Source organism: Thunnus thynnus, chromosome 17 (assembly GCF_963924715.1).
Source record: "Thunnus thynnus chromosome 17, fThuThy2.1, whole genome shotgun sequence".
In the NCBI taxonomy this organism is placed as follows: Eukaryota; Metazoa; Chordata; class Actinopteri; order Scombriformes; family Scombridae; genus Thunnus; species Thunnus thynnus.
Window position 1 is genome coordinate 6,055,823 of NC_089533.1, and position 13,643 is coordinate 6,069,465.

General features: G+C 41.4%; 1 protein-coding gene across 1 annotated transcript in view; it reads right to left on the reverse strand.

Moving 5' to 3' along the window:
* shank1 (SH3 and multiple ankyrin repeat domains 1) overlaps positions 1-12,342 on the reverse strand; it is a 99,529-nt gene extending 87,187 nt beyond the window's left edge. The window contains exon 1 of the mRNA XM_067616422.1: positions 12,159-12,342. The gene's annotated coding sequence lies outside the window, so the exon portion shown is untranslated. The remainder of the gene's footprint in view (positions 1-12,158) is intronic.
* Between the last annotated feature and the right edge of the window lie 1,301 nt (positions 12,343-13,643).

Genomic DNA, 13,643 nt, shown 5'->3' on the forward strand with positions numbered 1-13,643 from the left:
TCCAAGACAATGAATGTAAGTCAATGTAATGTCCTTTGAAGTGATGGAAACACGACTTTGTGTGTGTATGTGTGTGTGTGTGTGTGTGTGTGTGGTGAGGAAGAGGGTGGTATCCCCTTGGGGACCGAAGACTGGCTGGGCATTGTTTCTGCAAGGATGAATACACACAAAGTCAGCCAGAACATTTACATGTGAAGATTAATTACTGCGCTGTTACAGGAAACACACCCAGCAACACAAACATCATCCTGTGTTATGATGTAGACTAAACTTTTAGTCTGTCTTTCATCAATCAGTGTAACTTTAAAAAGTCTGTTCTGTTTTTCTATATGATTCCATATATTATAATAAAACACAACAGTGAAATACTGTGTATTTGCAGCTCAAGACACTAGTGGTGAAAAGTGCTCGAGTACACTAAAGTGGTGCATTTTTGTTCTAATTTTGTTTTGTTAATTAGCATTAACTAACTTGATACATTCACTGATATCAATATTGAAAGAAGCAATATCTGATAACTAGTGTATATATCAGCCAGTATTCTCTTTACGCCGCTAGTATCTCTCTGAAGGTCATTCGTCTGGCCAGTCGGGCCGTTTGTTTACCACTTTGGTCCAGATTGAAATATCTCATCAACTATCAGATGGATTGCCATGGAATTTTGATATTCGTGATGACCTGAGGGTGTATCCTAAGTTTTCCACTAGCGCCACCATGAAGTTGATATTTGTAGTTTTGAGTGGAATGTCTGGATCGATTGGATGAAATTTGGTACAGATATCCATTCAATTCATGATGAATTAAAATAATGTGATAGCTTACATTTCATCATTTCAGCACGATCATCAGGTCAAATACTTACTCAATACTTTGGTCTACAACCAAATACCTGCATAACTCATCCCATCAGCCTTAGCTGTACTTTGTGTTTAATGCTAAGATGGTGTACATAGTAGACAGTAGGGATGTACAGAGAGCCTAGTATTTGTATTTGTATCTGTATTTGTCAAGGTAGCAAAATTATTTGTATTTGTATTCGAATAAAAGTGGAAAGAGGCTTTAAAATCCTGTTTTTGTTTTTATTACGCTTTTAATTTTAGGAAATTAAAGTTTTACAATAAGTGTTCATGAATAAACTACCTTATAAAGGAGGTCCCCATATCAGGTCTTGAACTGGAGTCTCCCAGATCAAAGACAACTGCGCTGACTACTGAGCTAAAACTTTACTCATCGACTCATTGCAGACAGAACTCTACCTATTTATACACCCATAACACAGAGACAGCACAGCGTGTAATGTGTAGGGAGGAACTTCAAAGGTGATTCTTGCTTTGCACTTTTCATTTATTGCCTACTTTTTTACAACCTAACTTTGTGGAAAGGAGAAGGGGAGCAACAGGTTACGGAGAGTCCCTTGGGAGCACTTCACATGTGTCAGTAGCTCAGCTTTATCTCTGGGGAACACCCCCAACTCCGGGAATGATGTCCAAATTAGGAAATGTGCGTCATGTAGCAGGTGGATGTGACTCCCCTCATTGAAACCTGCTGATAGACGTAACAGCGGAGCAGAAGAGAGAGACTGAGATAACGATGTAACCGACCTGCGCGCTGATATTTGACGTTTTTTTTTCTTCCCGAAAACAAATAATTATTAAAATATTTGTATGAAACAAATATTCATAAAAACCCCACTATTAGCCGAATAACACATTTGTATTCAGGCACATCCCTAGCAGACATTATACTATCTTAACATCAGTATGTTAGCAATGTCATAGTGAAAGCACGCTGATGTTAGCATGTAGCTCAAAACCAAGTACAACCTCACAGAACCGCTGTCATGGCTGTAGACATACATTTTTTTTTAACAAATACAGGATAGGATGAGGCAGGATATTTTAGAATAGAACAATTAACTTAAGTATTGAAGATGACAGTAAATGTTATATGTAACTAGAAATAAATACACAAATGCAGCAGAAATATACACTATTAACCTTGACCTATTAAAAAATGTCCAAAAACACATGAAATTTAGCCTACAAAACATTAGTGTGCTGCATTTTCTATTTACATATCAACATATACACAAATATCTCTGTGACAAGCCAATATCAACCCATAACCTCCCAATGCTGCACTGTTTGAGCTGTATTGATCAGAAAACTGGCAGCCGTCATTGCTGAACAGATAATATAAAGATCAGCATCTGCAGACAGTATTAAACAAACTGGTTCACTGAGAACTACAGGTAACGTGATGGAAAAACCAGCACAGCAACATGTGCCTGACACCATCAGAGACTGAAACTGTATTTTAAACCTTACAGATTATCATGGCTGATGGGTGATTTTCTACTCATCTATAACACAGAGCATTTGAGCACTCGAACAAAAACTCTGAAGCTCCTCTTCGGCCTAATCGTCACCTCTCTTCAAAGTTTCATGGCAGGCAAAGCATCAATTTTCTACATCACGCCAGGAAGAGAAAAATGTACTGTTGGTAATGACGGCGCCTCTGTCTCCCAAACACCCTGACAATCTATTAACGCCAGACACAACCATCACTCTGGTGTGATGAAACAGTGGCAGACGCTGAAATGAGTAATAGAGATGGAGACAGAGAGACTCTCTGAGAGATAGGTGGATGGAGGTAAACGACGGAGGGAAAGGAATTAGGAGAAACAAGAGAAAGGACAACGGCGAAGTAGGACAGAGCGCAGGGGAGGCCTGTCTGTCCCAGATCAGTCGTTTACCGCCGGCAAGAGAGGGAGGAGGAATGAGTGAGATAGGAAAAAAAAAAAAGGAGAGAGAGAGAGAGAGTAAACGAGATGGCTAAATCTGGAGTTATGAACTACATCCCCCTCTGAGCAGCGTGGCAAATATTGAAAAGAAAGTTAAGCTCCGCTTGCTGCACTTGGGCAAATATGCCAGGAGAGAGAATGAAAAATAATACAACCGCAAAACCTCAGTGAATGTAAAACTGTAACAATAGGACTTAGACAGGTTGTCAGCTGATTAAGACACCCCCTCTCTACCAGCCATACCCCTACGGAAGAGGAATCCAAATAAACATGGCATGAAATAATCCAATTAATGCCAATTATTCAACTTTTATCACCATCCATCCTGTTTTTTTTCTCTTTGGGACAGGTAATCTTTTTCCCTGTGTGCTGATAAACCCTCTTTTCCCCCCCAAGCCTTGTTGAATTTAATGAATGGCAAGAGGAGATTTTGGTCCCCCGGTCCCTAAAGGATCTGGAGTGATCTGCATGGGTGTAAATGTCAACTGTGTGCTGTGTCCTCTGTTTCAGTGGTGGAACTAAATAGTGGCAACCCGTAAACACTTTCCAACCAAAGAAGGAATTAATGGTATTTCCCAGCTAACGTGGGCCGAATATCAATTCAACCGCTCGGGCGGCAAATCATGGCTGTTTGCTAGACCTTGACTCTCTTTGTGCCAAACAACATCTGAAGTACAAACGACATGACAGTCAGTTAATCAACGCTCAACAGCAGCCGCATCGGCCTGTTGAACCAGATCAACTCGACTTCCACCAAATTAATTGAGCTCCCAGGGACTTAAAATGAACAGATCTGGACTCGAAACTTCACTTTGACGAGACTATTGTTTGGTGCTGCTTTTTCCCGTCACTCTGAGTGCTCAAAAATTGAACAAATCAGACCTGAGGACACGCTAAATGAAGAGCTAGAGGTCGTGTGTGATGCTGGATGTGAAAGAATGGCTTTCATCAGACTAACACATCCATTAGGCAAGTAACTTAACATAATTGCATAAGCCAGGTTTAGCTGAGTATTGCTGGCTAGGGAATTTCTTACTTTCCTTTCAAGGAAAAAATGTAGGAGAACAGCTTTTAAGTCAGATATTAAGACATGATTTATAATTTCATGCCAGTGTGATGGAATATAATTGTACGGTTTATAGGCACTGAAAGAAAATAAAGCCAATTTTACAGAGAACCTAATAGCTTCTATACAACTCTTATTACTGTATTACTGTTTTCCAGTGGAGGGTCTTCAGGTGATTGAGTTCCTTGCAGGCTATAAAAACTGGCCCATGTTCTCAATCTTTCGCTCCTTTTTCTGCAGCTGGTTTCCCCTCCGTGTCATTTTCTCTTGCTTTTGTTAACTTTAGTTTTATTGTTTTATGTATTGTTGCATCGATTCCCTCCTTGTCACAATCCTCTTGAGCCAGTTTGTGACACTTGTAAAAACGGAAAGAGATCACAACAACAAACAATGAACAAGAGCGAGGCGACCATAGCCAGGCGTGTTCATGAAAAATTACATTAACTGTTCCTTAAAGGTGCAGTATGTAGAATTTAGTGGCATCTAGTAGAGGCAGAAATGGAATATAATATTCATAAGTATGTTTTAATTAGTCTATAATCACCTGAAAATAAGAACTGTTGTGTTTTTTTAACCTTAGAATGAGCCTTTATATCTACAGAGGGAGCGGGTCCTCTTCCACGGAGCCCGCCATGTTGGACCGCCATGTTTCTACAGTAGCCCAGAACAGACAAACAAAACACTGGCTCTAGAGAGGGCCTTTCACGTTTTTCGCGAGTTTTGTTGGGTATCATAGGTTCTCCTACACACTTGGAAAGGGGGAGGGTATTCATTTGGTTGCAATCTGCAATCTCACCACTAGATGCCACTTAATCCTAAACACTGGTCCTTTAAACCTGCACTGCGGAACTTTTAAATATACTTAAAATGAACGTCTGTTACGTTCAAACCCTCGCCAAATGAGTTCACACAATGCTGATTGAGCCTATCACCTCCAGGTAAATCTCACTGTATTTCACAGAGTTTTTAATCTGGTGTCGGGTTTGACGTTTCCACGCTGCCTGGATGAATGCGTGCTGCGAATGCTCTACGGACAGAGACAGCTAACTTCCTGTTAGCTCTCTGTTAACTTCAATGGGGATAAAATAATTTAATCGTGTGGCTCTTCTAGACTTTCCAAATGTTATCAGAGGCCTTAGAAACTGCAGATTGGTCAAAATAAATGTGACACTTGATCCAAAATGTGCAGTCTAATGTGTTTAGCAGGTTAAGGCTCTTTTTTTTTTTTTTTTTTGAAATGAAAGTGATCTATGGAGAGCTGGTAGCAATGAGTTAGCCTGTAGCGACTGCTTGACATCGACGTGTGATGAGTGTATTTGAACTCAGAGCGCCACTCAAAGCAAAGACTGAGTCATGTATCTGCTGCACACTAACACTTAACAGAACATTCGCAACACATTGACAAAAGCACTTCACTTTTATACATCAGTTCAGACTATAAAACTTCTCTGAATCCGACATTAATGCGCTGACGGCGCCGTTTAAAGTTTTCCACTGTTACAAATCACACTTGTGTGTGACGCTGGCCGTCTTCTCTGATGATCCACTCTGTCATCCTCTACCTCCATTTCCCTGCGGTGACACATTATATACGGAGCATGAACAGCATGTGTGAGTTACTATGTGCCAGCTGTGTGTGTGTGTGATCGTCGTCCACACCTTTCTGAAACTGAGACTGAACACACATCTCATGCACGAACACCTCCAACATCACCACTCTGTGCGACAGCATACAGAAGTAGCTTGTGTGTAATTACGTGCGCCCTGTAAAGTGACCCGCCGTCACCTCTATAGATAGACTAAATTCAGGTGGAGAGATAATGACAGAGGAAGGCCAAACACATGTTTCCTGTCGGCAGGGTGACCCTCTTCTTGTACAAGCAGCCACTCAAGTGAGTTTGAACATCCGCTATCAGACTCATCTGCTGTTTAATGCATGGCAAGACGCCTGTGTATCTGCTCCTGAGCACACATTCTTTAATGCTAAGGTGCATCTGTGCCAATGTCCGTCCATGCATACCCTGCTTCTACAATCAATATGTCAGCACAGTCGAAGTGTGAGGTGATTTTATGCACTAGTTAGCCCTTTAGATGTGAACCCATGAGCTGTACTGTGCACCAGATCATCAGCAGTCCTTGGCAGTCATGCAAATATGTGTGTGGGAGGGATTATCAGTTTGACACAATGATAAATCCAGGAGCTGACAAGTAGCATCTCTCCTACATCTACCTATTTGTGTTTTATTTACGCCGCCACATAAATTTTCTGATCCCTTGTCTTGAGCTTCATCTACAAATCTGCGTCCCTCCACTGCTGTCTCCTCCTCCTGTCCTCCTCTCTTCTTCTGCCTCTCTGTGAAGCTGAGATCTGCTGGTATCAAGGAGTAATCCGCTGCCAAACACCGCTCCGTTTCCTCGGGTCTGCGCGTCCCTCGGCAGATCTCTCTCCGGGCTGTTTCGCTTTTTTCTCGTTCCGTTTTATTTTTCATTTCTCGTTTCGTGCAACTACCGTCTTCATTTAAAGCTATAGGATATTGCACTCACAGCCATGTGGCAGAAGAATCAGTGTTTCACATCAATGCAGTAAACTTGAACATGCAAACCCCCCCCCTCGCCCCCCCACCTCCACTCAAACCACCCCTCCCACCCCCTGCTACACACACACACACACACACACACACCCATTTGACTCCACCACCAACCCTCCACACATATAAAATCATACTCTCATCTGCTTTTCTGCTTTGCCATGCAACCCCCCACCCCCCCTCCCCTCCTTTTCATCCCCCATGCACACCTTCCTTCAGAAAGGAGAGGAAAGAAAAGCAGAAAAGACATTCTTACTGTCTTCTACAATCCCCGATGAAACACAGAAATCCCTCCTCTGGAAAAAAAAAAAAAAAAAAAAAAGGGACAGAAGTAGAAAAAGAAATTGCCAGTTCGCGAGAGGAATAAGGAGTGAGGAGGGGTGAGCAGCGGGAAGATGATGATGAAGAAGACTGTGGTGAAAAGGGGGGGAAAAGAAAAGAAAAAGAAAAGGAAGGCAGGAGAAAAAATCACCGCCGCAAAACAATCGAGAAACCCCCCTCTTCCTCCACAGCCACCGCCACCACCACCACCACCACCGCCGCCGCCGCCGCGAGAAATTACAAGGTGTCCGGCGTGCTGCTGTACGCTGAGGGATGGAGCATTATCCTCGGCTCCCAGCCCGTCCTCCTCCTCCTCCAGCAGCAGCAGCAGCAGCAGCAGCAGCAGCAGCAGCAGCAGCTCTGTAGTAACACTTCTATCTGCTCAGTCCGGCGATCTCCCATCCCTCGCTCACTATCCTCCCCTCCTCCCTCCCCTCGGCGTGCACAGAGTGCCCCTCTCTCTCTCTCTCATTTTCTCTCTCGCTGCTTGTACTGGTTGGTTGGTTTCTCTTCCTCCCTCTCTCCCTCCCTCCCTGCCTGCCTCCCATTCCTCTCCTCTCTCTTTCTCTCTCTCTCTCTCTTTTGTCCCCCCCCCCCCACCCACCCACCTCACCTTCCAGCTCTCACTCCTCCATCATTACCCAGATACAGGGCATACCCCTCCCTCCCTCCCTCTTCTTCTCTCACTCTCTCTCTCTCTCTCTCTCTGTCTTTGATGTTTTGGAGTTAGACTCTCAGCTGTGTTATTTTTTTTTCTCCCCCCCCCCCTTCACACAGAACTGGAACCATATACCACAGTGGGATCCACCCAACTGTGCAGAAACACACACACACACATAAAAGATTATCCAATAATTACCCCGCAGTATCAATAACAAAACCACACTCATCAATTAGCGCAAAATTTTTTCTCATTTTTAACGGATTCCTGCCATAATCCAGCGATTAAATCCCAATCAAAGATACAGAATATACAGCGCAATCCACGGCCGAGATGTGTGTTCTCTCTCTCACGCTCACACACACACACACACACACACACACACACACACACACACACACGCACACACACACACACATGCACAGAAATATGAATTAGGAATGAAAGAGATGTGTATAAAAGGATGAGGGAAGCCACTGCTGCAATGCTCATTACCATACATAGAGGAGGAGGAGGAGGAGGAGGAGGGGGGGGCAGTGGTGGTGGTGGTGGTGATGAGAGGGGTGGTGGGGGGACGACGAGGACCGTGGGTGGAGAGGGAGTCTTCTACTGATGAGCTGAATTGAATAGCAAGTAGAAATCAACTCTATTATGCCAATCAGTGTTGAGTGAAGCATGTCAAACTAGCTTTGATGAGCGAACACCCCTTTAATAGTTGGGGGGGTGAAGAAGAAGAGGAGGAGGGTGGAGGGGGGGTGGAGGGTCACCATGGCTATAATAACCACGATCACACAGGAAAAAAATAAACCAGATGTTTTTCAGCAGTCAGATCTCCCTCTTGTCGCTGTGGGTGATTTATATATGCTGGCTCTCGCTCCACACTCGGTTATTCCAGTTAGATCCCATAATTATAAAAATAAAATAATAAAATAAAATAAAAAATAAACATCTGCTGGAGAAATTCCTCAGCTGATGTTGACAAGCGCTGCGCCGCATGTCAAATAGTGACCAGATATCACTGCTTGTGAGTCTGAGAGCTCTCCTGCATTAGACTGTTTCACATTATTACATTACAGTGGATTCTTATTACATTATGGAAAATGGCTTCTCTGGATTTATTCTGTCTGTCTCTCTGTGGAATTTGGGAGGATTTTGCCCCATTTACTGAACATCTCGGACGTTTTATTCTATTGATTAATGTGCATTTTAATCTGCTGGAATAGTTTTGAGCAAGTCTACGCAGATTGATCTTGCTGGTTATTCTGTGACTGTGATGTAATATTTTCCCAGTTTATGAAGTGATGCTCTATTATTTGGAATGACATGCTAGAAGAGGTCAGAGAAGCTAACACATTGTCTTTTAAGTCACTTTTCCCCCCAAATTTTATCATTTTACTATAATATTGTATTGATTATTAGCTTTTAATTGTCTTTTCTTAAGTCTATGTTAAGAACTTTGTATCTTATTTTGAAAAGTGCTAAATAAATAAAGGTGTTATTATTATTATTATTACTGTAGGCCGTATTATTTTTCCATTTTTCTGCACAAAAAGCCCTTTTGGTTTGAAACGTTCAGTGTGTTTGTATATTCTCAGAAAACCATCATACAATCTACCAGACTATCTATATTAGATTATGGTGATATCCTGTATGCTCACACTGCCGCCACCGCTGGATGCTGCTGTCGACCACAGCGCCACATTAATTACATTTGTTAAATCAGATCAGAAACAGGTTTATTGCCAAGTAGGTTTGCCTTGTTGTTGTGGTGCATGACAGTCAAAATATACACAAAAATCAAGTAATCTGAATAATATTAAACAGAAATTCACAGGAAAAATATGTAAGTGAGAAGAGCTATTACAAGTTTAAATTGAAGTGAATGTAATGTACAAAATATTGACCAGGAAACAAACAGTATATGCCATGTGGAAATAATAATAATACAAAATCCGTGTTGACGTAATGCATCATGTTAGATGTGATGAGTTCACAGATGTGCAAATAATGAGATTTCACACTAACATAGGGACATAAGTGTGTGTCACATTAAATATAAAGAGGTCAGGTGGTCGTCATCTAGAAGGCGCCGGCGTACCTGTGTCTTCATTTATGAGGCCTCGCTATCTAAGTTGCCGACTTATTTAACATCCTTAGCTCAGAGCTAATAACCGTGACATGAGGTCACAGAGCAATTTGGCTTTAAAAGTTCCTCATTCAAAACTCTTAACTGGGACAGACTGGTTTCTGTTACCATGAAGCTCACCACTGGAATGAACAGTTTCACGTTAGAGACACTTGTTCCTCTTTAAAGAACTTTAAAGTTTTACTGGCTGATATTCTTCATAACGTTTGTGATTGTTTTAAGTATGAGTGTGTATGATGACTGTGATGTGTACATGTGACGACAACAATCCTCCGCTTTATTTACTGATCCTAAATAAAGCACACAAATATCAAACCGCACGTGCGAAGCGACACGAGCGAAGCAAATGCCAATGTCAAGACATCATATCGCAGGTATGGCGTACGCTTCCACTCAAAGGTTAAGCTGACAGGCAAACCCGACGTCTCAGCTCTTGCAAGTGGTATTAATAACTATGAATATCCTTCACTTCATCTTCTCTTGTTACTGTAGGTCCCCGCTATGCATTTAGAAACAGACGTGAATAAAATGTCAGTGACTCATAGCGGAAGTTACTTTCTCACACAACATTAAAAGTATTAAAACCAACTGATCTATTAGTTTCTTTAAATTATGTTTGCATTGATTGGTCAGCCTCTGCATATTCTCCTTTGACTAAATGGGCCTTTATGTATCAGAGTGTGTGTGTTCATCAGGTTTTGTTCATCAGGCTCAAGCTGAACTAATAGTTAGTATTAATTGGATGGGTTGCAGTAAGCTAAAAGGGATTGCTGCGCTTCATCAAAAACGACACACGTGACTGTGACTTGTACAAGGAGACGGAGAGAACAAGAGGGAGTCGCCTTAATAGCAGACAGTCAGACTTAATAAAGAAAGATGGCCATAATAATCATAAGAGCAATATCCCTGCTCGTGCAGCTGACATATTTATTCAGCCCCCTCTGTCAGACACACAGGGTTTTGTTGCAGTCATAATTTACACTAATGCACTGACACCTCAGTCATTTGGAGCCTCTGCCACCTGTCACCTGGGAAATAATGCCTGGGAAACCTTTCTATACAGCTCTTTTTCTCTCTGTTATAGACTTCATCCCACAGCCTCAGCTTGTTTCTCAGGGCGTCAGTGTTTCCTCGCCGCTTCGCATAAAGGCCGCCTGCTCAGCTACTGATAATGGCAAAGAAGACGGTGGTTCCAGCACTCCACACTCATGCAAAATCCAACACAGTCGGCCATTTTCACAAGGTTTGCCGCTGCCGTGCAACGCTCATATGTCATGACAGGTTTTAATCCCCCCCTGAGTGTCGACCATAGGGAACATGAGAGTCCTACATACATACATGTAGCTAAAGTTTAATGGAAGAGTCAGATGAGGAGCTGGTGTTGTGACGGCTCTATGAATAATGAAAACAGTGGTAAAACTAGCAGGGGGTTAAAAGGGTTGGAAAACATTTCACATGGCGCAAAATGGAAATCCTCTGTATTCTGTATAAAGCAGAGCTGCAGGAAATAAAGCAGGTTAAAAGCAGATCAAACTGAAGAAGTCGTGTTTTGATAATTTGCTGCAACCAAACTGAAATCAGCGTTGAATTAATGAGTGCATAAATCTAACTTGAGTACCTACTCTGTTGTGACAGCTGAGGAAAAACCGGGTTTTAATGTTAATGTTTGTTTGTTTTCCTATTTTCTTCTTCTTCTTTTTTTTTAATCCCTTCCCTCTCTTTCCGTCCTCATTATGAGAAAAGCGTTATACTTGGCATCTGAATTACCTGCTCGGCTGCTACTGAGTGCTAGAAAGAGAAGCAGAAGTGGGTCATATGCTGGAAGAGAGGAGGGGATGGAGGAAGAAGAAACACAAGCGCTGGTTGGGTTGGGATGAAAGCACAGGTAGAGAGGAAGGAGGTAAAGGCTGAGCACTAAACCAGGAGGGTGAACACTCACCCCGAGCTTTGAAATTAACCAGAAAAAAAACAAGACTAGAGCAGGAGGAAATGACTGGGACAGTGTTTACAATAAAAGAAATTTGAAAGTAAACAAAAACACCTCACTGTCACTTGTAACAATGATGTAATAACTTACTCTATTGATTATATGCTGCAGTGGATACACACAAATGGTCTAAAAGCCTAATAGTTTCATAAACTTCTGTCAGGTGGAATAGACCCTTTTCACTGAAGACATTTTGCACACAGGTGTAGTTAATATAAGCCCAGGTTTACTCATATATTATTTGTGGTTACATCATTTGATTAATGATCAATTTGCAACTCTGAAGTACAATATCAGCTATGAAACATCCTCCATCCTGTGGCCCTGGGCTGTGGACGTAACCACCGTGACGTCACCCATTTGTTATTTGGACTGGCATTTTGAAGCCTAGTTTGGCATTTTGACCGTCGCCATCTTTGATTTTTGGAGCCAGAAATGACCGAGAGGGTGGCGCTGACCCTAACGCTAGCTGCCAGCTCGGTTAGCACAGTGCATTTACAGTATATGGTTAACTGTGCTAATGCTAATGCTAAATTTCGCTAGCGGAAAAACGAGCTTTAAAACAATTAAAACAAAATGTACTTACCGGAAAAACTGGACATCCGACTCCTTGGAGGGTGTTTTAGTACAACCAGACGCTGAACAAGATTATTTCAGGCGACCAAAATGTTACAATTAACTTTCATGAACTGAAAACACGCTGAAATAGTGGCAGCTACGCCTATACTCTGTGAATGTAGGGTTACGCTATGTTTACGTTACCTAACCAACGGTTGTCACCATGGAAGCAACTTGTCAATCACAACGTAGCCACGCTCTAAAGCATACGCTGCTTTATCATCAAATTTAAATTAAACCGAACCATTATTTGCTAAATGAACATCATGCTGCATTTAAGAACACTTGAAACTAGTGATTGAGACCATAAACTCATTACTGAGGTAATAAATCAAGTGAGAATTAGGGTCATTTTCTCATAGACTTCTATACAATCAGACTTCTTTTCGGAGCCAGTGGACTCCTCATGATGGCCATTAGAGAGGATGCAGGTTTAAGTCACTTCCCATTGGGTTCACTGTTCAGATCCGGCGCTACCTGTTTGGTCAAAATCTAGTTTTAAGACCTGAATTGTTTTAGTTTATGTTGTGCTCCTTTGTTTTAGAGTTGTGTTTTATCAAATTGCATGCAAAAATAGTATTATTCCATCATAGGAATACTGTAAGGCTTCAACCAACAACTATTTTCATTATCAGTAAATCTGACAAACTTGTTTTGTCTGACCAACAGTCAAAAACCCAAAGATGTTGAGTTTATTTTCATGGAAAACTAGGAAAATTATCAAATATTCACATTTGAGAAGCCAGTACAAGTGAATTTTTGGCATTTTTAGTTAAAAAGTGAGAAAAAGATTACTCAATTATCAAAATTGCTGGCAATTAATTTTCTGTCAATCAACTAATCAATTCACCCTTAAATCATTTCAGCTCGAGTTCTGTCATGTACGGTGGGGTTTAATAGGGGCACAACAACAAACCTTTGTCCTGGGGCCCCACAGAAGGTTTATCCGGCCATGAATGCAGCTTTTTTTTTAACGTCAATTACTCCACCTGTCAACATATCTACTGTCTACTATGAATGTTGCAGTTATGTGGTATGTATGCACCTATCCAGTACTGAGGTTCTTAATTTGAAGAATCTGAATCTGTATTAGAGCTGAAATTAATAATCAACAGAAAATAGAATAGATAGAATAGAAAGTAAATCAGCAACTCTTATGATAATCCATTTCTCGTTTCAGTCTTAATCTGAATACCAGAGACAATGGAGTAGACGTTTTCTGATAATGAAGCCCACAACTTAAATAATATAGAAAGGTATGTCATTAAATCTGTCAGACACAGTATAGAAATGACATAATGAGGTACCGCCTTGAGGAGAAGTAACAAAGTGGATGTCTTAACTAATTGACTAAATGATTAGATAGATGATCTATTAAGAAGCTAGTCATCCCATCATTCAAATTTACTTTAATAGAGCTTAAACATTTATATTTATCAATTCATTTCCCCTT